The 26669-nt window shown below is 45.2% G+C and overlaps 1 long non-coding RNA gene across 3 annotated transcripts in view; it reads right to left on the reverse strand.

The window, feature by feature from the left end:
• Positions 1 to 26669, reverse strand: part of LOC139262257 (uncharacterized) — a 46817-nt gene that overhangs the window by 11897 nt on the left and 8251 nt on the right. For 2 of the 3 annotated variants that reach the window (XR_011592929.1, XR_011592930.1), the window contains 2 exons: positions 26295 to 26413; positions 17109 to 18884 (listed from right to left, as the gene is read on the reverse strand). This is a non-coding gene — a long non-coding RNA (uncharacterized lncRNA). Of the gene's footprint in view, positions 1 to 17108; positions 18885 to 26294; positions 26414 to 26669 lie in introns of those variants that run through there. The other variant, XR_011592931.1, reaches the window with a different exon arrangement.

Here is a 26669-nt window from a genome sequence, read left to right on the forward strand (position 1 = left end):
AGCTCGGACTCCAGCACATCAACGTGGAGCTGAAGTTCCTCGAACTGCAGATGTGGTTGCCGTGGACCTCAATGGTGTCCACCAGCTCCCACATGTTGCAGCACTGACACATCACCCGTCCTGCCATCTATAATGTATTTAGTTAATTAGATTTAGTTTTTAATCCCGGCTCTTAATTTAAAGCAATGCCCAAGAGAGAGAAACTCACCAATCACTTACCTGCCTTCCTGTGACGTCATGCGTTGACTTTTACTACTTATCTCAGCAGGTCAGTTGCTGCTGGTTGGGTTGGCTACTCAGCTCTCTGGTCCTTTGTAGGGTTGCTTCATGACACCCCACCAATCCGCTCTCGGGCTCCGGTGACGTAGAATGTAGTCGCCCTCTTCACCTTTGTCACCGTCTCTGAGCTGCTCCCTGTGGTGGCTGGCTGGCTGTGTGCTGGGGCTGGGATTGCTGCTGTTCTTTATCCTCAGCCGCCGGTGGTGTTCCCTCACAGGTCGGGGGGTCGGCACCGTGTCATGGTAGAGCGTTGAAAGAGTCGCGGATGTAGGGGGGACGAAGAGGAGAAAAAAAGTCGAGATAGGAAGAAATCAATTCGATCGGGCAAAAACAGGCTGAAACGATGAGTCTACCAGGGCACTCCTGTTTATGGATCTTGCGAAGAAGGTAGAAGATGCTGTGCGGGGTTGGGGGGCTATGAGGTTTGCGGGCGTGGAGGGAAGATCTTCAGAGGAGATGAGTCTTGGAAATGATGGCTTGATGTTCAGTGGTGGGGTCATGATCCAAGGGGAGGTGGTGTCAGATAGTTGACGTTCAGCCTCTGCAGGGTAGAGGTCAGTTTGCCAAACAACAGCGCCACCCTTGTCAGTAGGTTTAAGGACAATGTTAGGGTTGGATCTGAGAGAATGGAGTGCTGCAAGTTCAGAGAGAGGTAGGATGGAGTGAGAGAAATTGAGATGGCCGATGTTATGCCACCAGTTCACTATCTAGAGAGGGCAAGAGGGAGGGGTCCAGGTAGAATGAGAATTCTGAAAATGGGGGAACGGGTCTGTGCAGAGAGGGGGAAAGACTCCTGGCCGAAGAAATGGGCATGGAGGCGAAGGTGGCGGAAAGAGTTGAGAGTCACGCAGAGCTCGGAATTCATTGAGGTGGGGACGTAAGGGGATAAAGCTCAGGCCTTTGCTGAGTACTAATCATTTGGGGTCAGAGAGGGGAAGGTCAGAAGGAATAGTGAGATCAGAAGGGGTGAGATTAGAAACAGCGATGGGGTCAGAAGAAAGTGGAGGGAATGCAAGTTCCGGAGGGGAGTTGATATCCAGGAGTTATTGAAGCTTGTGATCCTGAAAGCAAGAAAAATAGTTTTTTGTTAAAAGCGCTGGATGAGGCGAAGGATAACATGAAACTGCGGACTGGGACAGCTTTAACACAGAGTGAGTCAGTGCTGCTGAAGAGGCAAGAGTTTCCTGCAGCATACAGGTGAAGGAAAAATAAGTTGCTAGAGTTTAAGGCCTCGATATTAACCCCTCACAATGGGCAAGAGGGGTTCGGGGGGGGTTTAAAAGTTTTTTTAAAATGGAGAATGCGTCCTCAACCTGCCATGTATGCGCCTGCTGCCATTTTTATGGCGGTGGGTAGCATGGTGTGCAAGTTTCCCGCTGGCAGAACACTTCATTAACGTATTTAAATCAGGCTCCCATAGTGCAATTGGGAGACCAATTTAAATTTAAACAGTTGCCAGCCGTGTTTCCCAGGGCTTGGGAAACCCGGCAGTAAAATGAGAGCAGTTGGCTCCAGAAGGCAAGTGGTATTTACAGCATTCCTTGTGGGTCAGGAGTGCCCCCCTCTCCCCCCACCACCCCTCAAAAAAAGCCTTTCCTTCTGCCGATCGCGGCAGCCTGACTTCAATCTCCCCCCACCCGCCGACCTCTGACTCCCTCCCTCCACCAAGCCCCAACCTCGCCTTCCTGATCGTCAAAGATCGTCCCCAGGGATCCCCAGTTGCCGCTGGTTTTCCCGCCCGGAAACATAGAAACATAGAAAATAGGTGCAGGAGTAGGCCATTCGGCCCTTAGAGCCTGCACCGCCATTCAATGAGTTCATGGCTGAACATGCAACTTCAGTACCCCATTCCTGCTTTCTCGCCATACCCCTTGATCCCCTAGTAGTAAGGACTTCATCTAACTCCTTTTTGAATATATTTAATGAATTGGCCTCAACAACTTTCTGTGGTAGAGAATTCCACAGGTTCACCACTCTCTGGGTGAAGAAGTCTCTCCTCATCTCGGTCCTAAATGGCTTACCCCTTCTCCTTAGACTGTGACCCCTGGTTCTGGACTTCCCCAACATTGGGAACATTCTTCCTGCATCTAACCTGTCTAAACCCATCAGAATTTTAAACATTTCTATGAGGTCTCCTCTCATTCTTCTGAACTCCAGTGAATACAAGCCCAGTTGATCCAGTCTTTCTTGATAGGTCAGTCCCGCCTTCCCGGGAATCAGTCTGGTGAACCTTCGCTGCACTCCCTCAATAGCAAGAATGTCCTTCCTCAAGTTAGGAGACCAAAACTGTACACAATACTCCAGGTGTGGCCTCACCAAGGCCCTGTCCGACTGTAGCAACACCTCCCTGCCCCTGTATTCAAATCCCCTCGCTATGAAGGCCAACATGCCATTTGCTTTCTTAACCGCCTGCTGTACCTGCATACCAACCATCAATGACTGATGTACCATGACACCCAGGTCTCGTTGCACCTCCCCTTTTCCTAATCTGTCACCATTCAGATAATAGTCTGTCTCTCTCTTTTTACCACCAAAGTGGATAACCTCACATTTATCCACATTATACTTCATCTGCCATGCATTTGCCCACTCACCTAACCTATCCAAGTCATCTGCAGCCTCATAGCATCCTCCTCGCAGCTCACACTGCCACCCAACTTAGTGTCATCCGCAAATTTGGAGATACTACATTTAATCCCCTCGTCTAAATCATTAATGTACAGTGTAAACAGCTGGGACCCCAGCACAGAACCTTGCGGTACCCCACTAGTCACTGCCTGCCATTCTGAAAAGTACCCATTTACTCCTACTCTTTGCTTCCTGTCTGACAACCAGTTCTCAATCCATGTCAGCACACTACCCCCAATTCCATGTGCTTTAACTTTGCACATTAATCTCTTGTGTGGGACCTTGTCGAAAGCCTTCTGAAAGTCGAAATATACCACATCTACTGGTTCTCCCTTGTCCACTCTACTGGAAACATCCTCAAAAAATTCCAGAAGATTTGTCAAGCATGATTTCCCTTTCACAAATCCATGCTGACTTGGACTTATCATGTCACCTCTTTCAAAATGCGCTGCTATGACATCCTTAATAATTGATTCCATAATTTTACCCACTACTGAGGTCAGGCTGACCGGTCTATAATTCCCTGTTTTCTCTCTCCCTCCTTTTTTAAAAAGTGGGGTTACATTGGCTACCCTCCACTCGATAGGAACTGATCCAGAGTCAATGGAATGTTGGAAAATGACTGTCAATGCATCCGCTATTTCCAAGGCCACCTCCTTAAGTACTCTGGGATGCAGTCCATCAGGCCCTGGGGATTTATCGGCCTTAAATCCCATCAATTTCCCCAACACAATTTCCCGACTAATAAGGATTTCCCTCAGTTCCTCCTCCTTACTAGACCCTCTGACCCCTTTTATATCCGGAAGGTTGTTTGTGTTCTCCTTAGTGAATACCGAACCAAAGTACTTGTTCAATTGGTCTGCCATTTCTTTGTTCCCCGATATGACTTCCCCTGATTCTGACTGCAGGGGACCGACGTTTGTCTTTACTAACCTTTTTCTCTTTACATATCTATAGAAACTTTTGCAATCTGTCTGAATGTTCCCTGCTAGCTTCTTCTCGTACTCCATTTTCCCTGCCCTAATCAAACCCTTTGTCCTCCTCTGCTGAGTTCTAAATTTCTCCCAGTCCCCAGGTTCGCTGCTATTTCTGGCCAATTTGTATGCCACTTCCTTGGCTTTAATACTATCCCAAATTTCCCTTGATAGCCAAGGTTGAACCACCTTCCCTTTTTTATTTTTACGCCAGACAGGAATGTACAATTGTTGTAGTTCATCCATGCAGTCTCTAAATGTCTGCCATTGCCCATCTACAGTCAACCCCTTAAGTGTCATTCGCCAATCTATCCTAGCCAATTCACGCCTCATACCTTCAAAGTTACCCTTCTTTAAGTTCTAGACCATGGTCTCTGAATTAACGGTTTCATTCTCCATCCTAATGCAGAATTCCACCATATTATGGTTACTCTTCCCCAAGGGGCCTCGCACAACGAGATTGCTAATTAATCCTCTCTCATTACACAACACCCAGTCTAAGATGGCCTCCCCCCGAGTTGGTTCCTCGACATTTTGGGAAAACCATCCCTTATGCACTCCAGGAAATCCTTCTCCACCGTATTGCTTCCAGTTCGGTTAGCCCAATCTATGTGCATATTAAAGTCACCCATTATAACTGCTGCACCTTTATTGCATGCACCCATATTTTCCTGTTTGATGCCCTCCCCAACATCACTACTACTGTTTGGAGGTCTGTACACAACTCCCACTAACGTTTTTTGCCCTTTGGTGTTCTGCAGCTCTACCCATATAGATTCCACATCATCCAAGCTAATGTCCTTCCTAACTATTGCATTAATCGCCTCCTTAACCAGCAATGCTACCCCACCTCCTTTTCCTTTTATTCTATCCTTCCTGAATGTTGAATACCCCTGGATGTTGAGTTCCCAGCCCTGATCATCCTGGAGCCAAGTCTCTGTAATCCCAATCACATCATATTTGTTAACATCTATTTGCATAGTTAATTCATTCACTTTATTACGGATACTCCTTGCATTAAGACACAAAGCCTTCAGGCTTGTTTTTTTAACACCTTTGTCCTTTTAGAATTTTGCTGTACAATGGCCCTTTTTGTTCTTTGCCTTGGGTTTCTCTGCCCTCCACTTTTCCTCATCTCCTTTATGTCTTTTGCTTTTGTCTCCTTTTTGTTTCCCTCTCTCCCTGCATTGGTTCCCATCCCCCTGCCATATTAGTTTAACTCCTCCCCAACAGCACTAGCAAACACTCCCCCTAGGACATTGGTTCCGGCCCTGTGCAGGTGCAGACCGTCCGGTTTGTACTGGTCCCACCTCCCCCAGAACCGGTTCCAATGCCCCAGGAATTTGAATCCCTCCCTGCTGCACCACTGCTCAAGCCACGTATTCATCTGCGCTATCCTGCGATTCCTACTCTGACTAGCATGTGGCACTGGTAGCAATCCTGAGATGACTACTTTTGAGGTCCTACTTTTTAATTTAGCTCCTAGCTCCTTAAATTCGTTTCGTAGGACCTCATCCCTTTTTTTACCTATGTCGTTGGTACCAATGTGCACAACAACTGGCTGTTCTCCCTCCCTTTTTAGAATGTCCTGCACCCGCTCCGAGACATCCTTGACCCTTGCACCAGGGAGGCAACATACCATCCTGGAGTCTCGGTTGCGGCCGCAGAAACGCCTATCTATTCCCCTTCCAATTGAATCTCCTATCACTATCGCTCTCCCACTCTTTTTCCTGCCCTCCCCTGCAGCAGAGCCAGCCACGGTGCCATGAACTTGGCTGCTGCTGCTCTCCCCTGATGAGTCATCCCCCTCAACAGTACCCAAAGCAGTGTATCTGTTTTGCAGGGGGATGACCACAGGGGACCCCTGCATTACCTTCCTTGCACTACTCTTCCTGCTGGTCTTCCATTCCCTAGCTGGCTGTGGACCCTTCTCTTGCGCAAGACCAACTCGCTACACGTGTTACTCACGTCATTCTCAGCATCGTGGATGCTCCAGAGTGAATCCACCCTTAGCTCCAATTCCGCAACGCAGTCAGTCAGGAGCTGGAGGCGGATACACTTCCTGCAGATGTAGTTGTCAGGGACACCGGAAGTATCCGAGTTCCCACATGGTACAGGAGGAGCATATCACGTGACCGAGCTCCCCTGCCATGACTTAACCCTTAGATACACTTAAATTGGCAACAACAATGTTAAAAGTTACTGACTGATATAAAAAAAGAAAGAAAAAGAAAAGCTATTCACCAATCACCAGCCAATCACTTAACTCCCTTGGCTGTGACGTCACCCTTTGATTTCTTTTTACTTCTTTTTTGCTTTCTCTCCCAGCTGGAGCTGTACAAGCCTCGCCTCTCTCGAGGCTCCCCGGACTGCCCGACTGTTGAGCCTTTATAGGCCGCTGCCTCTCGCCGACTCCCGCCTCTCAAACTGTCAATTTGTCTGGTTGCCGGGCGGAAAACGGAAGAAATTTTTTTTAAACGAGGCCCTTCCGTTAAATTCAGCAGGACCTCTACCTCCTCAGGTTTCCCCCCCATCACGCTGCTGCGTACTCTCACGATCCTCCCCACAAATATCGAGGCCTTAAATGTTTCCATGTTCTATTATGTTTAGAAAAGGCAATATAAGCAATTGCTCAAATTATTACTGATGGTCTCTATCAGAATCAGAAAGCACAACAACAGATGCACAAAGCCGCAGATTAAATCTCTAGTCTTTCTTATTCTAAATGGGGACAGGGTGGGGCTGGGAGCATGGAGAGAAAACAAACAAACTTGTTCACATTTCGATGCATCAGCTTGGCGGCTTGGCAGATGAGGTCAAGCCAAGCACGATATTAGCAGTGTTAAGGTGCTGTGGTGTAAACATTGAGGTGCAATGATGTTGAATGGATGATGCAATTCAAAAGATGCCACTGAGGTTTGGGGAAAGCTTAAGGTTATGAGAAGTTATGTTTTCTGGGGTAGTTCACCCTCTCCTCTACTGGCAGAGTCCACCAACACACTCATTTTCCAAGTCTAATTTAGATATTTTTTAATTCTTTTTGAATGTAGGCAGTGCTGGCAAGACTGGAATTTATGCCCATCCCTCGTTGCCTCGAAGGTGGTGGGCCTTCTGCTGAAACCACTGGTACTGATTTTATACAAGTGAGTGCCTTCCTCAGCACTTCAGTGGGCAGTCAAGAGTCAACCACATTGGCGTGGGACTGGAGTCACATGTAGGCCAGACCAGGTAAGGACGGCAGGTTTCCTTCTCTAAAGGACATTAGCGAACCAGTTGGATTTTTAACGATATTTTTTAATTCTTTTTGAATGTAGGCAGTGCTGGCAAGACTGGAATTTTTACTGATACCGGTTTTTAATTGCCAGAAATTTGAGTCAGGTTTTTAAAGCGAAAGTTGTGAAGCAGTGAGGCCTAACAAAAGGCTCGAAGAACACCGCAATGCAGGAGTAGTTAGAAATTAAGTTTGCTTCAGTTAAGCAAGGTGATCCACTGATATAGCATATTTATTAAAAAAGACTTGCATTTTACATAGCACCTTTCATGACCACCGAATGTCTCAAAGCGCTTTACAGCCAATAAAGTATTTTCTGGAGTGTAATCACTGTTGTAATGTGGGAAATGTGGCAGCCAATTTGCACACAGCAAGCTCCCACAAATAGTAATGTGATTATGACTATATCATCGTTTTTTGTTTATGTTGATTGAGGGATAAATATTTGCCAGGACACTGGGGATAACTCCCCTGTTCTTCAAAATAGTGCCACGGGATCTTTTATGTCTGCCTGAGAGAGCAGATGGGGCCTCGGTTTAACACCTCGTCCAAAAGACGACACCTCCGACAGTGCAACACTCCCTTGCACTGCACTGGAGTGTCAGCCTAGATTTGTGCTCAAGTCCCTGGAGTTGTGCTTGAACCCACGAGGCGAAAGTGTTACCCACTGAGCTACAGCTGACACTGCTCTGACATTACACAAAGACAAGTGGTAGCAATTGAACTAAGTGAATTTGATCTTAACTATTGCTCTGTACGCTCACTCGCTGTGAAATAAAGCTGCTTCATGATTCGTGTCAAATCTCCTCTCACCAAATGTTTGTTGGATCCACCTTTGGAGAGACTGAAGGTGTACATGTGAAAGAAATAATTATCCTGTTCAAATCAGTCTGAGATACTATTACTACATCCCTGGGATACACCATCCAGCAACTTAACTCCCAAAATGCTTAATTTGCTTACGGGGGTGATTGTGATGGAGGTTCAGATTCAGGTCAACCTTCTGTAGCAGACTCAGTAATCAGATACCTTAATTATGTAAGTTGACAATACTCTAGGATAGGATACGGATAGTGACAAGCCAACCTTACTCACTAATAGAACCAGGAGGGGGCTACGCAATGGGGACCAGTATGCTGCCTGCTTGGCTCTAAATAACCCCGGAAACCAATATTCTTAAAAAGGTAGCTGGACCAGCAGGGTGAAGCTGAAAAACTGCACAGTTTTAGCTGGTTGAAGTCCTGCACACATTTGGGGTGATGGGGGCGGGGCTGTCACTAAGACTTGGTTCCTCCAAACTGCATTTAAGCTCTCTGAACGTTGGTAAGTGTAGCTTGTCCCTCTGGAGACAGTGTGTGCATTCTATCGCGCAAACAGAAGTTCAGCATGTGTTGATTTTTCAGTAGCTTTGTATGGAGACTTGCCAGGTTTCTGTACCCAACTAACCATATGGAAAAAAAATTAAGAGTCAATTGCCCTTATTGGCTGGATTTATTCTATCCAATATGCAACAAAAATTAAAAGTTTCACATGATGCTGCCAGCCACTGACCATGGCACAGATCACAAGATCAATTATCAGCTATTTTATAGGCAAGGACTTTTTTGTGCAGATATAAAAACATATTTTTAAAATCACGATTACCCTTCAGTCCCAGCATTCTGTTGAACTCAGTAATCACATTCTGATTTGTGTTATATTAGCGGTCAATGAAAATTACTCAAATACAGTTACACCACATGTCTGATGGGAATTGCTACAAGAATTTTCTTGCATGTGATTGATGTCTGTACACATTATATTATGGTAATTTTCAACTAATCACTTTCACCATCTCCTCTGCTGTTTACAATTAACCATCATTTCTATTAGTGATCAATGAATACAAAAGTTCCAAATTTCTATTGCATTAAAGTGTCGACATACAATTAACTATTGACCTTTGTATATTATTGGTTTAAAGTAAAGCTAACTTAAACTGATCTGGAATGCACTGCCTGAAAGGGTGGGTGGAAGCAGTTTCAATAGTAACTTTCCAAAGGGAATTAGATATATACTTAAAAAGGAGAAATCTGCAGTGCTAAAGGGACTAATTGGATAGCTCTTTCAGGAGAATCAGCACAGACACAATGGGCCGAATGGCCTCCTTCTGTGCTGTATGATTCTATGATTAGGTCCTTGTACCCAACACACGGAATTCCAAAATCCTCGTTTATAAATCAATTCCGTCTTTCGGATGAGACGTTAAACCAAGGCCACATCTGCCCTCTTAGGTGGATGTAAAAAATCCCATGTCACTATTTCGAAGAGCAGGGGAGTTATCCCCGGTGTCCTGGCCAATATTTATCCCTCAATCAACATAAACAAAAACAGATTATCTGGTCATTATCACATTGCTGTTTGTAGGAGCTTGCTGTGCACAAATTGGCTGCCACGTTTCCCACATTACAATAGTGGCTACACTCCAAATGTACTTAATTGGCTGTAAAGCTCTTTAGGATGTCCGGTGGTGTGAAAGGCGCTCTATAAAGTCGGAGAGGCGGGAGTTCGGGCGGCAGATCGGTGAGAGGCCTATAAAAGGCCCAGTGAGACCAGGAGCTCGGGGAGTCGGAGAGACGGGAGTTCGAGCGGCAGATCGGCGAGAAGCCTATAAAAGGCCCAGCTTGTGCAGCTCCAGCCGGGAGAAAAAGCAAAAAAGTGGAAAGAAATCAAAAGGTGACGTCACAGCCAAAGGGGTAAGTGATTGGCTGGTGATTGGTGAGTAACTTTTCTTTTTCTTTTTCATATCAGTAAGTAACCTCTTAGCATTGTTGTCGCCAAATTAAGTATATCTAAGGGTTAAGTCATGGCAGGAGAGCTCGGTCACATGATATGCTCCTCCTGTACCATGTGGGAACTCAAGGACACTTCCAGTGTCCCTGACGACTATGTGTGCGGGAAGTGTATCCACCTCCAGCTTCTGACGGACCGCGTTGCGGCCCTGGAGCTGAGGGTGGATTCACTCTGGAGCATCCACGATGCTGAGAATGACGTGAGTAGCACGTTTAGTGAGTTGGTCTTACCGCAGGTGAAGGGTCCCCTGCGGTCATCCCCCTGCAAAACAGATACACCGCTTTGAGTACTGTTGAGGGGGATGATTCATCAGGGGAGGGCATCAGCAGCCAAGTTCATGGCACCGTGGCTTGCTCTTTTGCACAGGAGGGCTGGAAAAAGAGTGGAAGAGCAATAGTGATAGGGGATTCAATTGTAAGGGGAATAGATAGGCGTTTCTGCGGCCGCAACCGAGACTCCAGGATGGTATGTTGCCTCCCTGGTTCAAAAGTCAAGGGTGTCTCGGAGCGGGTGCAGGACATTCTGAAAAGGGAGGGCGAACAGCCAGTTGTCATGGTGCACATTGGTACCAACGACATAGGTAAAAAAAGGGATGAGGTCCTACGAGACGAATTTAAGGAGCTAGGAGCTAAATTAAAAAGTAGGACCTCAAAAGTAGTAATCTCGGGATTGCTACCAGTGCCACGTACTAGTCAGAGTAGGAATCGCAGGATAGCGCAGATAAATATGTGGCTTGAGCTGTGGTGCAGCAGGGAGGGATTCAAATTCCTGGGGCATTGGAACCGGTTCTGGGGGAGGTGGGACCAGTACAAAGCGGACAGTCAGCACCTGGGCAGGACCGGAACTAATGTCCTAGGGGGAGTGTTTGCTAGTGCTGTTGGGGAGGAGTTAAACTAATATGGCAGGGGGATGGGAACCAATGCAAGGAGACAGAGGGAAACAAAATGGAGACAGAAGTAAAAGACAAAAAGATGAGTAAAAGTGGAGGGCAGAGAAACCCAAGGCAAAAAACAAAAAGGGCCAATGTACAGCAAAGTGTAATAAAAAGGCAAGCCTGAAAGCTCGGTGCCTCAATGCGAGGAGTATTCGGAACCCAGGAGAGGGCTCTGAGCGAGTTAGAGTGGGTGAGAGCGCAGATGAACAGGACCCCAAGGAAGAATGCAAAAAGCAGGAGGCAACAGAGCAGAGTAGCACTGGGGTAAGTGTAAACCACAAGGTGATAGGAAGGGACAATATGTATGAATATAAAGGGGCTGCAGGAGGGGTCAAAACTAAAAATCATGTTTAAAAACTAGTATTAAAACACTCTACCTAAATGCACGCAGCATTCGACATAAAGTAAATGAGTTGACGGCACAAATCATTATAAATGGGTATGATTTGGTGGCCATTACAGAAACGTGGTTGCAGGGTGGCCAAGACTAGGAATTAAATATACAGGGGTATCTGACAATTCGGAAGGAGAGACAAGAAGGGAAAGGAGGTGGGGTAGTTCTGTTAATAAAGGATGATATCAGGGCAGTTGTGAGAGATGATATTGGCTCGAAAGAACAAAATGTTGAATCATTGTGGGTGGAGATTAGAGATAGTAAGGGGGAAAAGTCACTGGTGGGTGTAGTTTATAGGCCCCCAAATAATAACTTCACGGTGGGGTGGACAATAATCAAGGGAATAATAGAGGCATGTGAAAAAGGAACGGCAGTAATCATGGTGGATTTTATCGATTGGTCAAATCAAATTGCACGGGGTAGCCTTGAGGAGGAATTCATAGAATGCATACAAGATTGTTTCTTAGAACAGTATGTTACAGAACCTACAAGGGAGCAAGCTATCTTAGATCTGGTCCTGTGCAATGAGACAGGAATAATAAACGATCTGCTAGTAAAAGATCCTCTCGGAATGAGTGATCACAGTATGGTTGAGTTTGTAATACAGATTGAGGGTGAGGAAGTAGTGTCTCAAACGAGCCTACTATGCTTAAACAAAGGGGACTACAGTGGGATGAGGGCAGAGTTAGCTAAAGTAGACTGGGAACACAGACTAAACTGTGGCACAATTGAGGAACAGTGGAGGACTTTTAAGGAGCTCTTTCATAGTGCTCAACAAAAATATATTCCAGTGAAAAAGAGCAGTAAGAGAAGGGATAACCAGTCGTGGATAACCAAGGAAATAAAGGAGAGTATCAAATTAAAAACCAATGCGTATAAGGTGGCCAAAGTTAGTGGGAAACTAGAAGATTGGGAAAATTTTAAAAACACAGCAAAGAATGACTAAGAAAGCAATAAAGAAAGGAAATTTAGATGATGAAAGTAAACTTGCGCAAAACATAAAAACAGATAGTAAAAGCTTTTACCGATATATAAAACGGAAGAGTGTGACTAAAGTAAATGTTGGTCCCTTAGAAGATGAGAAGGGGGATTTAATAATGGGAAATGTGGAAATGGCTGAGACCTTAAACAATTATTTTGCTTCGGTCTTCACAGTGGAAGACACAAAAACCATGCCAAAAATTGCTGGTCACGGGAATGTGGGAAGGGAGGACCTTGAGACAATCAATATCACTAAGGGGGTAGTGCTAGACAGGCTAATGGGACTCAAGGTAGACAAGTCCCCTGGTCCTGATGAAATGCATCCCAGGGTATTAAAAGAGATGATAGAAGTTATAGCAGATGCATTCGTTATAATTTACCAAAATTCTCTGGACTCTGGGGAGGTACCAGCAGATTGGAAAGCAGCTAATGTAACGCCTCTGTTTAAAAAAGGGGGCAGCCAAAAGGCAGGTAACTATAGGCCGGTTAGTTTAACATCTGTAGTGTGGAAAATGCTTGAAGCTATCATTAAGGAAGAAATAGCGGGACATCTAGATAGGAATAGTGCAATCAAGCAGACGCAACATGGATTCATGAAGGGGAAATCATGTTTAACTAATTCACTGCAATTCTTTGAGGATATAACAAGCATGGTGGATAGAGGTGTACCGATGGATGTGGTGTATTTAGATTTCCAAAAGGCATTCGATAAGGTGCCACACAAATGGTTACTGCAGAAGATAAAGGTACGCGGAGTCAGAGGAAATGTATTAGCATGGATCGAGAATTGGCTGGCTAACAGAAAGCAGAGTCGTGATAAATGGGTCCTTTTCGGGTTGGAAATCGGTGGTTAGTGGTGTGCCACAGGGATCGGTGCTGGGACCACAACTGTTTACAATATACATAGATGACCTGGAAGAGGGGACAGAGTGTAGTGTAACAAAATTTGCAGATGACACAAAGATTAGTGGGAAAGCAGGTTGTGTAGAGGACAGAGAGAGGCTGCAAAGAGATTTAGATAGGTTAAACGAATGGGCTATGGTTTGGCAGATGGAATACAATGTCGGAAAATGTGAGGTCATCCACCTTGGGAAAAAAAAAGTGAAAGGGAGTATTATTTGAATGGGGAGAAATTACAACCTGGGGGTCCTTGTGCACGAATCCCAAAAAGTTAGTTTGCAGGTAATCAGGAAGGTGAATGGAATGTTGGCCTTCATTGCAAGAGGAATGGAGCACAAAAGCAGGGAGGTCCTGCTGCAACTGTACAGGGTATTGGTGAGGTCGTACCTGGAGTACTGCGTGCAGTTTTGGTCACCTTACTTAAGGATATACTAAGCCTTGGAGGGGGTACAGAGACGATTCACTCGGCTGATTCCGGAGATGAGGGGGTTACCTTATGATGATAGAGTAGACTGGTTCTTTACTCGTTGGAGTTCAGAAGGATGAGGGGTGATCTTATAGAAACATTTAAAATAATGAAAGGGATAGACAGGATAGAGACATAGAGGTTGTTTCCACTGGTCGAGGAGACTAGAACTAGGGGGCACAGCCTCAAAATACAGGGGAGCCAATTTAAAACCGAGTTGAGAAGGAATTTCTTCTCCAAGAGGGTTGTGAATCTGTGGAATTCTCTGCCCAAGGAAGCAGTTGAGGCTAGTTCATTGAATGTATTCAATCACAGATAGATAGATTTTTAATCAATAAGAGAATTAAGGGTTATGGGGAGCGGGCGGGTAAGTGGAGCTGAGTCCACGGCCAGATCAGCCATGATCTTTTTGAATGGCGGAGCAGGCTCGAGGGGCTCGATGGCCTACTCCTGTTCCTAATTCTTATGTTCTTAAATGCAAGTCGTTCTTTATAGTCTCACCCCGCACTGCTAATGCAACCTCCTCCAGCCCCAGGTTCCAGCTCATGGCCTAAATGTAAGTTATTGTTGTTCTATCAGTGGTAATGGAAAGAAATGGTTAGACAGTGAGTGCAATAGCTGAGCAGACAGCTATTTGGAGACCAGCATGTCACAATACTGGAACAGTAGAGCAGTGGTTCGAAAACTGAACCAGTGATCCAGAGAACAGAGTTCAAACCTGCTGTCATCACTCCTCTCCTCAAAAAACCAACCCTTGACCCCACTTTGTTTGCTAGCTATTGCCCCATCTCCAACCTCCCTTTCCTGTCCAAAGTACTTGAACGTGTTGTCGCCTCCCAAATCCGTGATCATCTTTCCATGAATTCAATGTTTGAATCCCTTCAATCTGGTTTTCGCCCCTGCCACAGTACAGAAGCTGCTCTCATCACAGTCACAAATAACATCCTTTGAGAGCGAGAGAAATGTAAACTCTCCCTCCTCGTCCTTCTGGACCTGTCTGCAGCCTTTGACACAGTTGACCACTCCATCCTCCTCCAACGCCTCTCCACCAACGTCCAGCTAGGTGGGACTGCACTTGCCTGGTTCCATTCTTATCTATCTAATCGTAGCCAAAAAATCACCTGCAATGGCTTCTTCCCATTCCCGCATCGTTACCTCGGATCTGTCAAAGATCTGTCGTTGGCCCCCTCTTATTTCTCATCTGTATGCTGCCCCTTGGAAATATAGTCCGAAAACATGGAGTCAGTTTTCACATGTACGCTTACAACACCCAGCTCTACCTCTCCACCACTGCTCTCGACCCGCTTGGTATCTATATTGTCAGATTGCTTGTCCGACATCCAGTACTGGATGAGCAGAAATGTTCTCCAATTAAATATTGGGAAGACCGAAGCCATTATCTTTTGTCCCTGCCACAAACTGCATTCCTTAGCCACTGACTCCATCCATCTCCCTAGCATCAATCTGAAGGTGAACAAGACTGTTCGCAGCCTGGGTGTCATATTTGACCTTGAAACGAGTATCCAGCCACATATCCGCGGCATAACTAAAACCGCCTTTTTCCACCTCCGTAACATTGTCCGCCTCCGCCCCTGCCTCAGCTCTTCTGCTGCTGAAATTCTCATTCGTGCCTTTGTTACCTCTAGACTTGACTACTCCAACTCACTCCTGGCTGGCCTCCCATATTCTACACTATGTAAACTTGAAGTCATCCAAAATTCAGCAGCCCATGTCCTAACTCGCACCAAGTCAAGATCACCCATCACCCCTGTGCTTTCTGACCGACACTGGCTCCCAGATAAACAATGCCTCGATTTCAAAATTCTCATTCTTGTTTACAAATCACTCCATGGCCTCGCCCCTCCTCATCTCTGTAATCTTTTTCAGCCTAACAACCCCACAAGATGTCTGCACTCCTCAAATTCTGGTCTCTTGAACATCCCTCATTATAACTGCTCAACCATCGGTGGCCATGCCTTCAGCTGTTTGGGCCTTAAGCTCTGGAAGTCCCTCCCTAAACCTCTCCATCTCTCTTTCCTCCTTTAAGACACTCCTTAAAACCTAACTCTTTAAACAAGCTTTTGGTCATCTGCCTTAATTTCTTCTTTTGTGGCTCGGTGTCAAATTTATCTGATTTGTCTTGCAACACTGCTGTGAAACACCTTGGGACATTTTACTACGTTAAAGGTGTTATATAAATAAATTTTAAAAAAAAAATTATAAATCTCACCATAGTTCTAAGAATTTGAATTTAGTTTAATAAAAAAATTGGTATCTGTAAAGTCATGAAATCAGAACAATCCAACTTGTTCATTAATGTCCTTTAGGAAGCCTGGCCCATATGTGACTCTGAACTGCACTCTGAAGTGACCTAACAAAGCCATTTGCTTGCATCAAATTGCTTTGCAGCAGTTCAAGAAGGTGGCCCACTACCACCTTCTCAAGGCAGTTAGGGACGAGCAATAAATGCCAAGCTTGCCAGCGACACCCACATCATGAGAATGAGTTAAACAGACTGAGCTGAGATTGATGATGGTGCTGTGTCAGGGATCCAGCATAACTGCAGAGGAACATCCTCTCTGAGCTAAGAGTGGAAAGAGGACTGGTGAAGGGGGTGGTGCTAAATATTTTGTTCAAAAGGTTGGAAGTGGTGGTTTATATGTTGATTAAAAAAAGATGCCATCTAAAGAGCAACAGCATAATCAGAATTGTATAAATTATATATCTCTTCCAGTCGGTGTCACGGTGCTTCTTTCTCACTCAATTCTTTTTGTCACTAATATTTTCTTTTCCTTTATCGCTGGCACACACTTCAGTAATATTGGTATCATTTTGTCTCACTTAGGTCGTTGTTAAAATCTCAATATTTCTTCGTCTCTCTTTTATAGATCTCCAATATCTTTGTGGCTGTCACTCTTCCTCCTTTACTGATGTACTTAATATCTATTTTTAAAGGCAGAAAAATGATATAATGGGTAGAAAATTGCAGTCGGAGTCTTCCTTCGGATGAACGCCTCCGGCCTAAAAAATTTGTAAAAATACCTGGTGGTCACCTTAGATTGCAGTCGGAGGCCTTCATTCGATGTGCAGCGTATGGGGAGATGACTTCCCCGTAGGTAGGGAAATGCTGGAGTCACGTGGGCCTGAACCACCAATCACTAGGTAGTATTTTCATTGTTAAAAATGGGATCTTGCACAAACAGAGATCCCATTTTTATCAATGAGAAAACCCTCCTAAAACATGAAACACAGCATAACAACAAAAAAAAACTCACATTTAAAATTAATTGAAATTAAATGCAATTAAATGTTTTAGAAAAAAATAACTTTTGGAATTTTTTTTAATGTGTTTTAATAGGATTAAAAATAAACTTACCTTAATGGACAGGGTTTTTAAACATAATGATTAAATTTAACTTTTATATGTTTTAAAACTCTTACACTGGCAAAAGCGATACACGTAAAAGTTTGAAGGACATTCGCTGAGCATGAGTTGGGAATGCAGAGGATATGTTAAGAGAAATCTTGACAGATCGGAAAAGCCGGTTTTCGGCTCTTTAATTGCATAGATCATATTCATATAAAAAAATGGAGGAGGATTTGTTTGCAACTGCTTCATTGATATAAAAGCAAAACATTATATACTGGCCATAAACCAAAAGGAGGGGGGGTCAGAAAATATATAGCTGCTAGTGTGGAGGGACCCTGCTAATAATGGGCAGAGTAAAAACACACTTTATACCTAGACAGGGTGTGGTTCAGATCTAGTACGGTTTGATTGTCAATAATCCTCATCTCCTTTCACCTGTTGAGTGTCAGTTTTCATGTTTGCTGATAGTGACAAATTCCAGCTCTCTCCCACTTCTTGTATCAGCCGTGGCTCAGTGGGCAGCACACTCACTCACCTGAGTCAATGTTGTGGGTTCAAGTCCCACTCCAGGGACTTGAGCACATAAATCTAGGCTGACACTCCAGTGCAGTGCTGAGGGAGTGCTGCACTGTGGGAGGTGCCGTCTTTCGGATGAGGCATTAAACCGAGGACCCATCTGCTCTCTCAGGTGGACGTAAAAGATCCCATGGCACTATTTCGAAGAACAGGGGAGTTATCCCCGGTGTCCTGGCCAATCAACATAACAAAAACAGATTATCTGGTCATTATCACACTGCTGTTTGCGGGAGCTTGCTGTGCGCCAGTCAGCTGCCGCGTTTCCTACATTACAACAGTGACTACACTTTAAAAGTACTTCATTGACTGTAAAGCACTTTGAGATGTCCGGTGGCTGTGAAAGGCACTAGTCTTTAAGTGTAAATCCTTGTCCTCATCTACAAATCCCTTCACCCTATCTCTGCTTCTCCTCCAGATTTCCATGTCCTCCTGGCCCCGACTCCGGCATCCTGTGCATTCTCCATTCCCTCTGCTCCACCATCGGTCGCACAGTCTTTAACCTTCAGATTCCTACTTTCTGGGACGACCTCTTAAATCCCTTCAGTGTCTCCATGCTCAAAATGCTTTTCAAAACTCATCTCTTTGGCCAAACTTTCAGTCACTTTTCCTAATACTCTCAAAGGCTCGCTGTCTGTGCCTTTCTTCTGTGGAGTATATGGGACATTTTTATCTTTAACATTAAAAGCATGTATTAATGCAAGTAGTTGTTGTTTTCACCTGCTCTTGGCCTGGTTGTGGTTTCACCCCGACTGCAGGTCTATTAACATACTTTCAGCTGTGGCTCAATGGTCACACTCTCGCCTCTGAGTCAGAAGGTTGTGGGTTCAAGTCCCACTGCAGATAATCCAGACTGACACTCCAGCACAGCACTGAGGGAGTGCTGCACAGTCGGAGGTGCCGCCTTACGGAAGGTACATTAAACTGAGGTCCTGTATACCCGCTCAGGTGGATTATCTGATCATTATTACATTGCTGTTTGTTGGAACTTGTTGGGCACATATTGGCTGCCACATTTCCTACATTACAACAGTGACTACTTTTCAAAAAGTACTTAATTGGCTGCAAAGCGCTTTGGGATGTCCTGAGGTTGTGAAAGGGGCTATATAAATGCAAGATTTTCTCTCTTTACTTTGACCTTTCACAATCTGTCAGCAGACAAGACGGGTCAGACTGATCACAACAACACCTTTTCCTGGCTTAAGTGTACACATTTGATATGTCCTCTCCTCTTATTGCATTAATGGCTCCAGATTGATAAACTGTTCCAGTATGTTGATATCTGAAAGAAACAAAGCATATGGCGATGCTGGTTAACAGTGGAGGTATGTCAAAATTGTATTGAAGTACCAACTTAATATTAACAAATCATTTTAAAAGCAAGAAAAAATCAAGAGCAGACACATAGAGACAGATAATGAAAGTTTAGCAAAATAGAACTAAATTATTCTCAGATTGCTTTTAACATTCATGAAATACCCAGAGCACAGCAGAGTAGAAAAGCGCAAATAGAAAAGGGGAACCTTCCAACAGACCATACTGACAGACCATTCCCAGAATCCCATGCTGGCTCCAGCGCAGTCTTTTTGCTCAGTGAGAAGCTCAAGCATCCCAGGGAAGAAGTGTGTGCGTGTGGGTTAATTCAGTTCCCTCAATCTGTTTAGGTTAGAAACTCATCCAAACATTTTCCCCAATGTCAGCATCAAGTTTGAATATTGTTATTTAAGACCTTTTGGTGTCCCTCAATCCATGAAGTCAATCTATTTCACATGCATCTCTCACTCTCTCCTTGGAGAGATATCCAAAACCGTCTGTCTGTGTCCATCCTTACAAAGCGCTCTGTATATTTTGAGATCTCTACCAAGTATGAGAAATCATGAAGCTCTATTCGAGTTGCATGGACATCAAGCACTGGCCATGGCTCAGAACAGGAACACAATGCATTGATGCTAATTCTGCCAGTCCAATCAGAAAAGGAGAAGTGTGCTTCAACAGCAGAAATTAAGGGAGTGTTTAGGAACAGATTTCACCGGGATATTGGAGGTGCTACCTTGGAGATAAACAGTAGCGTGGAATGCCTGGGCATGATTGTAGACTCAAATAGGTAAAACTCTATAGACAACAAATTCTCTCACGTGGGCATAACTGGTGATACTAGCAGATTAATGTTTAACATAGTACATCAGCGTTTCCCTGACAACGGAGGCAACTGGAGGGAGATTTAAACATCAGTGTCTCCCTGACAACAAAGGCAACTGGAGAGAGATTTAAACATCAACGTCTCCCTGACAATGGAGGCAACTCGAGCCTGGAGCTATTACAGGTGCTATCAAGACGACAAAATAAGAAATAAAAAGTAATAAAATGATATCACAGGGATGGAGGTCAGTGATTGGTTCTTCCAGATTAATTGAATCACTGGACAGGGAATGAATCTTAAAGACAGCTAATCTCATTTAATTTGCTTCAATTGCTGATTTTCTAATTTTAAACTTGATTTATAATTATGGTATATATTATTTAATTTTGTTTAATTCTAATTAATCTTTATTATATTGATTTTACTATTGTATAATCCTTATTGTATTATTTACAATGTAATTTCAATTTTAAGGTTTTTTTTCCCCGCCTGTGTGTATCTGTGTGCACAATTTGACTGCCGCATCGGACCCGAGCTTTTAACCTCTTTTTACACTTCCTTCTCATGCTTTTTCTCTCTTTCCCTCAATGGTCAGTATCTAACGTGTTGTAAAATTGTTGTGAAGCACCTTGGGACGTTTTACTACATTAAAGGCAACTATATAAATAAAAAAGTTACTATATTCGTATGGCATTCTTCTGTCCACTATTTTAATCCAGGTATTAAATGCTCCCATGCAGCTACCAACAGAGCAGTGTGGCAGATTCCCGATGACTAGTTATTCATCTCCTTCCATTCCCTAGTCACAAGGGCATTTCAGAATAATTTTTAGCAGTTGGATTGGGCAACGACATTAGATTTTAAACAAGACTACTGCCTGGCTGTTCCATTAATGTATCAATGGGTTGGAGATCAGTTTCACATCCCTCATCAGATATATAAGGTAGAGATAAAGACAGATGCAGAATGTGCTGATCTCTGCAGGCTCTTGAAAGTCAATTTTTGGTTAACAGTTTCTTTGCTAACAAACTACTTATATTTACATAGTGCTTTTGACGTAGTTTCACAGGAGTATTATGCGATAAAAATTTGACTGAGAAATTAGCGCAGGGACCAAAAGCTTGGTCAAAGAGGTATGTCTTAAGGAGCGCCTTGAAGGATGAAAGAGGGGTAGAGAGAGGTTTAGGCAGAGAGTTCCAGAGCTTGGGGCCTAGGCAACAGAAGGCATGGCCACCAATGGTTGAGGGATGCTCAAGAGGACAGAATTAGAGGAGCGCAGACATCTCGGGGGGGGGGGGGGTTTGTGGGGCTGGAGGAGATTACGGAGATAGGAAGGGCCATGGAGGGATTTGAAAATGTGGATGAGAATTTTGAAATCGAGGCATTGCTTAACCGGAAGTCAATGTAGGTCGGCGAGCACAGGGGTGAAGGGTGAGTGGAACTTGGTGCGAGTTAGGACACGGGCAACAGAGTTTTGGATGACCTCTAGTTTAGGTAGGATAGAATGTGGGAGGCCAGCCAGGAGTGCAGTGGAATAGTCAAGCCTAGGAGGTAACAAAGACATGGATGAGAACTTCAACAGTGGATGAGCTGCGGCAAGGGCTGACACGGACGATGTCACGGAGGTGGAAATAGGTGGATGCAGTTGAAAGCTCATTTCAGGGTCAAATATGACACCAAGGTTGCGAACAGTCTGGTTCAGCCTCAGACAGAAGTTGGGGAGAAGGATGGAGTCAATGGCTAGGGAACGGAGTTTGTGGCTGGGTCCAATAACAATGGCTTCGGTCTTCCCAATATTTAATTGAAGAAAATTTCTGCTCATCCAAAACTGGATGTCAGACAAGCAGCCTGACAATTTAGAGACCGTGAAGGGGTCGAGAGAAGTGGTGGTGAGGTAGAGCTGGGTGTCATCAGGGTACATATGGAAACTGACGTTGTGTTTTCAGATGACATCGCCAAGGGGCAACAGGTCATGAGAAATAGGAGAGGACCAAGGATAGATCCTTGGGGGACACCAGAGGTAACGATGCGGGGGCGGGAAGAGAAGCCATTGCAGGTGATTCTCTGGCTATGATTAGATGGATAAGAATGGAACCAGGCGAGTACAGTCCCACCCAGCTGGACGACGGTGGAGAGGCGTTGGAGAAGGATGGAGTGGTCATCCATGTTAAAGGCTGCAGACAAGTCAACTAGGATGAGGAGGGATAGTTTACCTTTATCACATGTCATTTGAGACTTTGATGAGAGCCGTTTCGGTAACGTGGCTTGCGTGGAAACCGGATTGGAGGAATTCAAACATGGAATCGTAGGAAGGATGTGTGCGGATTTGGGAGGCGACAACACGTTCATGGACTGGAGAGGAAAGGTTGGAGATGGGGCGGTAGTTTGCAAGGGCGGAGGGATCGAGGGTTGGTTTTTTTGAGAGGGGTGATGATGGCAGATTTGAGGGCAAGGGAGACAGTACCCAAGGAGAGAAAATGGTTAACAATGTCAGCTAACATGGGTGCCAGCATTTTGGTAGGAATAGGATCAAGGGAGCAGGAGGTGGACAGGATGAGCTCGGAAAGGACATGAGGGGAGATCGGAAAGAAACTGGAGAAAGCTGTGAGGTCAGGGCTAGAGCAGGGGGCTCCACTTGAGGAAGTTTGCCTAGTGGGCTAGCGGAAGGAAAGAAAGAGGCGGCCGAACGGATAGTCTCAATGAAGTCCATGCGTTCCTCACATTTATTATCGGAGGTGAGGGTGGAGACTGGGGAGAAGGGTTTAAAAATACAGTTAGCAGTGAAAGCCAGGGTTTATCTTTACATTCCTGAATGATTCCGGAATAGTGAGCAATTTTGGCAGACAAGAGCAGGACCCGATAATGCCTTATGTGGTCCAGCCAGATCTGGCGGTGAATGGCTAAACGAGTTGTCCGCCATATCCGTTCAAGTCTGCATCCCTTGGACTTAAAGGGAGCGAAGATCAGGGCCGAACCAGCAGGAATGGCCAGGGTGAGAGAGAATAATCGTTTTAACAGGGACTAGGGCATCAAAGGTGGTGGTGAGGATGTGATTGAACAGATCGGTAGCTGCAGAGGTGTCATGGTGAATGGAGGGTCAAAGGCTGGACAGTTGAGAGTTCATAAGTCATCATCATCATCATCGGCAGTCCCTCGCAATCGAGGAAGACTTGCTTCCACTCTTGAAGTGAGTTCTTTGGTGGCTGTACAGTCCGATACGAGAGCCACAGACTCTGTCACAGGTGGGACAGATAGTCGTTGAAGGAAAGGGAGGGTGGGACAGGTTTGCTGCACGCTCTTTCCGCTGCCTACGCTTGATTTCTGCATGCTCTCGGCGTTGAGGCTCAGCGTCCTCCCGGAAGCACTTTCTCCACTTAGGGCGGTCTTTGGCCAGGGACTCCCAGGTGTCAGTGGGGACGTCGCACTTTCAGGGAGGCTTTGAGGGTGTCATTGTAAGGTTTCCGCTGCCCACCTTTGGCTTGTTTGCCGTGAAAGAGCTTCGCGTAGAGCACGTGCTTTGGGAGTCTCGTGTCTGGCATGCGAACTATGTGGCCTGCCCAGCGGAGCTGATCAAGTGTGGTCAGTGCTTCAATGCTGGGGATATTAGCCTGGACGAGGACGCTGATGTTGGTGCGCCTGTCCTCCCAGGTGATTTGTAGGATCTTGTAGAGACATCGTTGGTGATATTTCTCCAGTGACTTGAGGTGTCTACTGTACATGGTCCATGTCTCTGAGCCATTCAGGAGGGCGGGTATTACTACAGCCCTGTAGACCATGAGCTTGGTGGCAGTTTTGAGGGCCTGGTCTTCAAACACTCTTCCTCAGGCAGCTGAAAGCTGCACTGGCGCACTGGAGGCAGTGTTGGATCTCGTCGTCGATGCCTGCTCTTGTTGATAGGAGGCTCGCAAGATATGGGATGTGGTCCACGGTGTCCAAGGCCACACCGTGGATCTTGATGACTGGGGGACAGTGCTGTGCGGCGAGGACAGGCTGGTGGAGGACCTTTGCCTTACGGATGTTTAGCGTAGGCCCATGCTTTCGTACTCCTCAGTAAATACGTCGACTATGTCCTGGAGTTCAGCCTCTGTATGTGCGCAGACACAGGTGCTGTCCACGTACTATAGCTCGACGACAGAGGTTGGGGTGGTCTTGGACCTGGCCTGGAGACTGCGCAGGTTGAACAGGTTCCCACTGGTTCTGTAGTTTAGTTCCACTCCAGCTTGTTGACTGCGAGGTGGAGCATGGCGGCGAGAAAGATTAAGAGGGTTGGGGCGATGACGCAGCCCCTGTTTGACCCCGGTCCGGACGTGGATTGACTCTGATGGATCTGTTGGTAAGGATCACAGCCTGCATGTCGTCGTGGAGCAGGCGGAGGATGGTGACGAACATTTGGGGGCATCCGAAACGGAGAAGGATGCTCCATAGACCCTCACGGTTGACAGTGTCAAAGGCCTTTGTAAAGTCGAAGAAGGCCATGTATAAGGGCTGGCGCTGTTCCCTGCATTTTTCCTGCAGCTGTCGCGCTGCAAAAATCATGTCCATTGTGCCCCATAAGGGACGAAATCCGCACTGTGACTCCGGGAGGAGCTCCTCGGCCATGGGAAGACGACGGTTGAGGAGGACTCTAGCGATGACTTTCACAGAAGGAGGTAGAGTTGGGGTTGAGAGGGTGGAAGGGGAATGTGGGTGGAGAGCGATATGAGGAAGTGGTCAGAGATGGCCTTATCTGCGAGTAACACGATGGGAGTAGCGAGGCTACGGGAGATGGCAATGTCAAGGGGCTGGCCGTGAATATAGGTTGGGGAGTTTACATGGAGGGAGAGATTAAAGAAGGACAGGAAGCTAGTGAACTCAGGAGAGTGGGCATGATGAATTGAGATGGAGCTTGAAATCACCGAGGATGAGAAGTCGTTCGGTGCAGAGGGAGGAAAGTAGTGAAGAAATATCAGTAATAAAATTTATTGGGACAAGTTTATACTACAACTTCATCATACATCGCTGTGACGGGGTTTATGAGGCACTTCTCCAATTCTGGCCTCTTGAGCATCTGCAATTTTCATCATTCCATCATTAGTGGCGGTGCATCCACCTGCCTAAGCTCTGGAATTTCCTCCCCGAACCTCTCCGCTTCTCCTCCGTTAAAATGCTGTTCAAAATCTACCTCTTTCATCAAGCTTTTGGTCACCAGTCCTAATGTATCTTTATGTGGCTCTGTCATATTTTACCCAGTAACACCCCTGCAAAGCACCATGGGATGTTTTTACTACTTTACAGGTGCTATATAAAAGCAAGTTGTTGTTGTTAAAGTCGCATTAGAACTGAGGTTAGGGCCGGACCCGATTTTGGAAAGGAGTGAGCCGAGGCCACCCTGGAGGAAGCAGTCTCGCTCGCACTCTTTGGGATCAGCAGTACGAGGAGTTAAAAAGCACTCCGGGGAGGGGGAGGGGGCAAGGGAAAAAAAAAAGAGTCCTGATCTAAATTCACACGTGAAGAACAGCTACTGGGGGGAGGTATCTATGGGTTTCCCTCTAACCAAAAAGTGCTCAGACAGTTGCAACCAACATTTAGCAGAAGCTGAGTGGTCAATTTTCTATCCTTCATGTGAAGTCCTGCTCACGCACTGTAAAAACAATCCAAGCAAAGTGTTCCACAGCTCCCTCTATCATCATTTAAAAAGTCTTCTCTACATTTAAAATAAAACCCATCACTTCTTTCAATGTTAAAAGAAAGTTTCAAGTAGACTTCAAACTTGTTAAGTTTTAAATCCATCTTACGGATGCGATGTTAAACAAAGCCCGTCTGCTCTCTCAGGTGGACATAAAAGATCCCATGGCACTATCGGAGAGCAGGGGAATTATCCTCGGTGTCGGGGCCAATATTTATCCTTCAATCAACAGAACAAAAAACAGATTATCTGGTCATTATCACATTGCTGTTTGAGAGAGTTTGTTGTGCGCAAATTGGCTGCCGCCTTTCCCACATTACAGCAGCGATTACACTTCAAAAATACTTCATTGGCTGTAAAGTGCTTTGAGACGCCCGGTGGTCATGAAAGGCGCTATATAAATCCAAGTCTTTCTTTTTAAGATTACTCACAAAAGTATGTTATCTAGGTATGAAAAGCATGGTTATAAAAACCTCAGCTGTATCATAAAGCCAGTCAAGTTCATTTTAATTCAAATGCATTATCTGGAGAATAATGAATTAATGGTGTTAATTGGAAATAGTGCAACTTCCGTTTTTAAAAAAAAGTTGACTTTTTCCAAATGAAAAACTATATTTCTCTCTATTTGGTCTTGAGAGAATGAATTTCTTCACAAAAAAAAGTGCAACGGAGAGTGAACATATTTGTAAACAAATTTTACTTGCACCAGGAACCCTATCCGAAGAGTGGGACAAAAACATGTTTATTAATGAAAATGCTAATCGAGCACTGTGAAATGGGGAGTGACACAGGTGCATAATTAACAGGCTGGCACACAATGAACCTTAAACTGCCACCGTGGGAGTGATTTTATTGCTTTGTTTTTTTTATTGGAAGCTGGATCTGACCTTTCATGCAATGCTTTTATTATTCTGCATGTTTTTCCAGAGTCCCACTCCCTGCCTTTATCGACTCTCACCCGGCTCCCTCGTTTTCTCTGGCTGCTCTTCACCAGGCAGTTCCAACGCTGTGGGAGGCAGAGTGAAAAGAACATTATCAAAGAGGGAAAGAAGAAGAATGAACTGCAAGGAAGGGGGAAAGAGAGACAATAGTGAAGAGACAAAAGCAAGGAAAAGAATGAGAAACAGAAGTGAAGGAGGAGAGAGAGTCATATTTTGCAGAGTTGTCACTACCAATATTCTGAAAGGGGACTGAGAGGCCAAGTATTTTTTTGGTGGCACACAATCTGAAAAAACATCAAACCACTAATTCAGATAATTTTG

Source organism: Pristiophorus japonicus, chromosome 4 (genome assembly GCF_044704955.1).
Source record: "Pristiophorus japonicus isolate sPriJap1 chromosome 4, sPriJap1.hap1, whole genome shotgun sequence".
In the NCBI taxonomy this organism is placed as follows: domain Eukaryota; kingdom Metazoa; phylum Chordata; class Chondrichthyes; family Pristiophoridae; genus Pristiophorus; species Pristiophorus japonicus.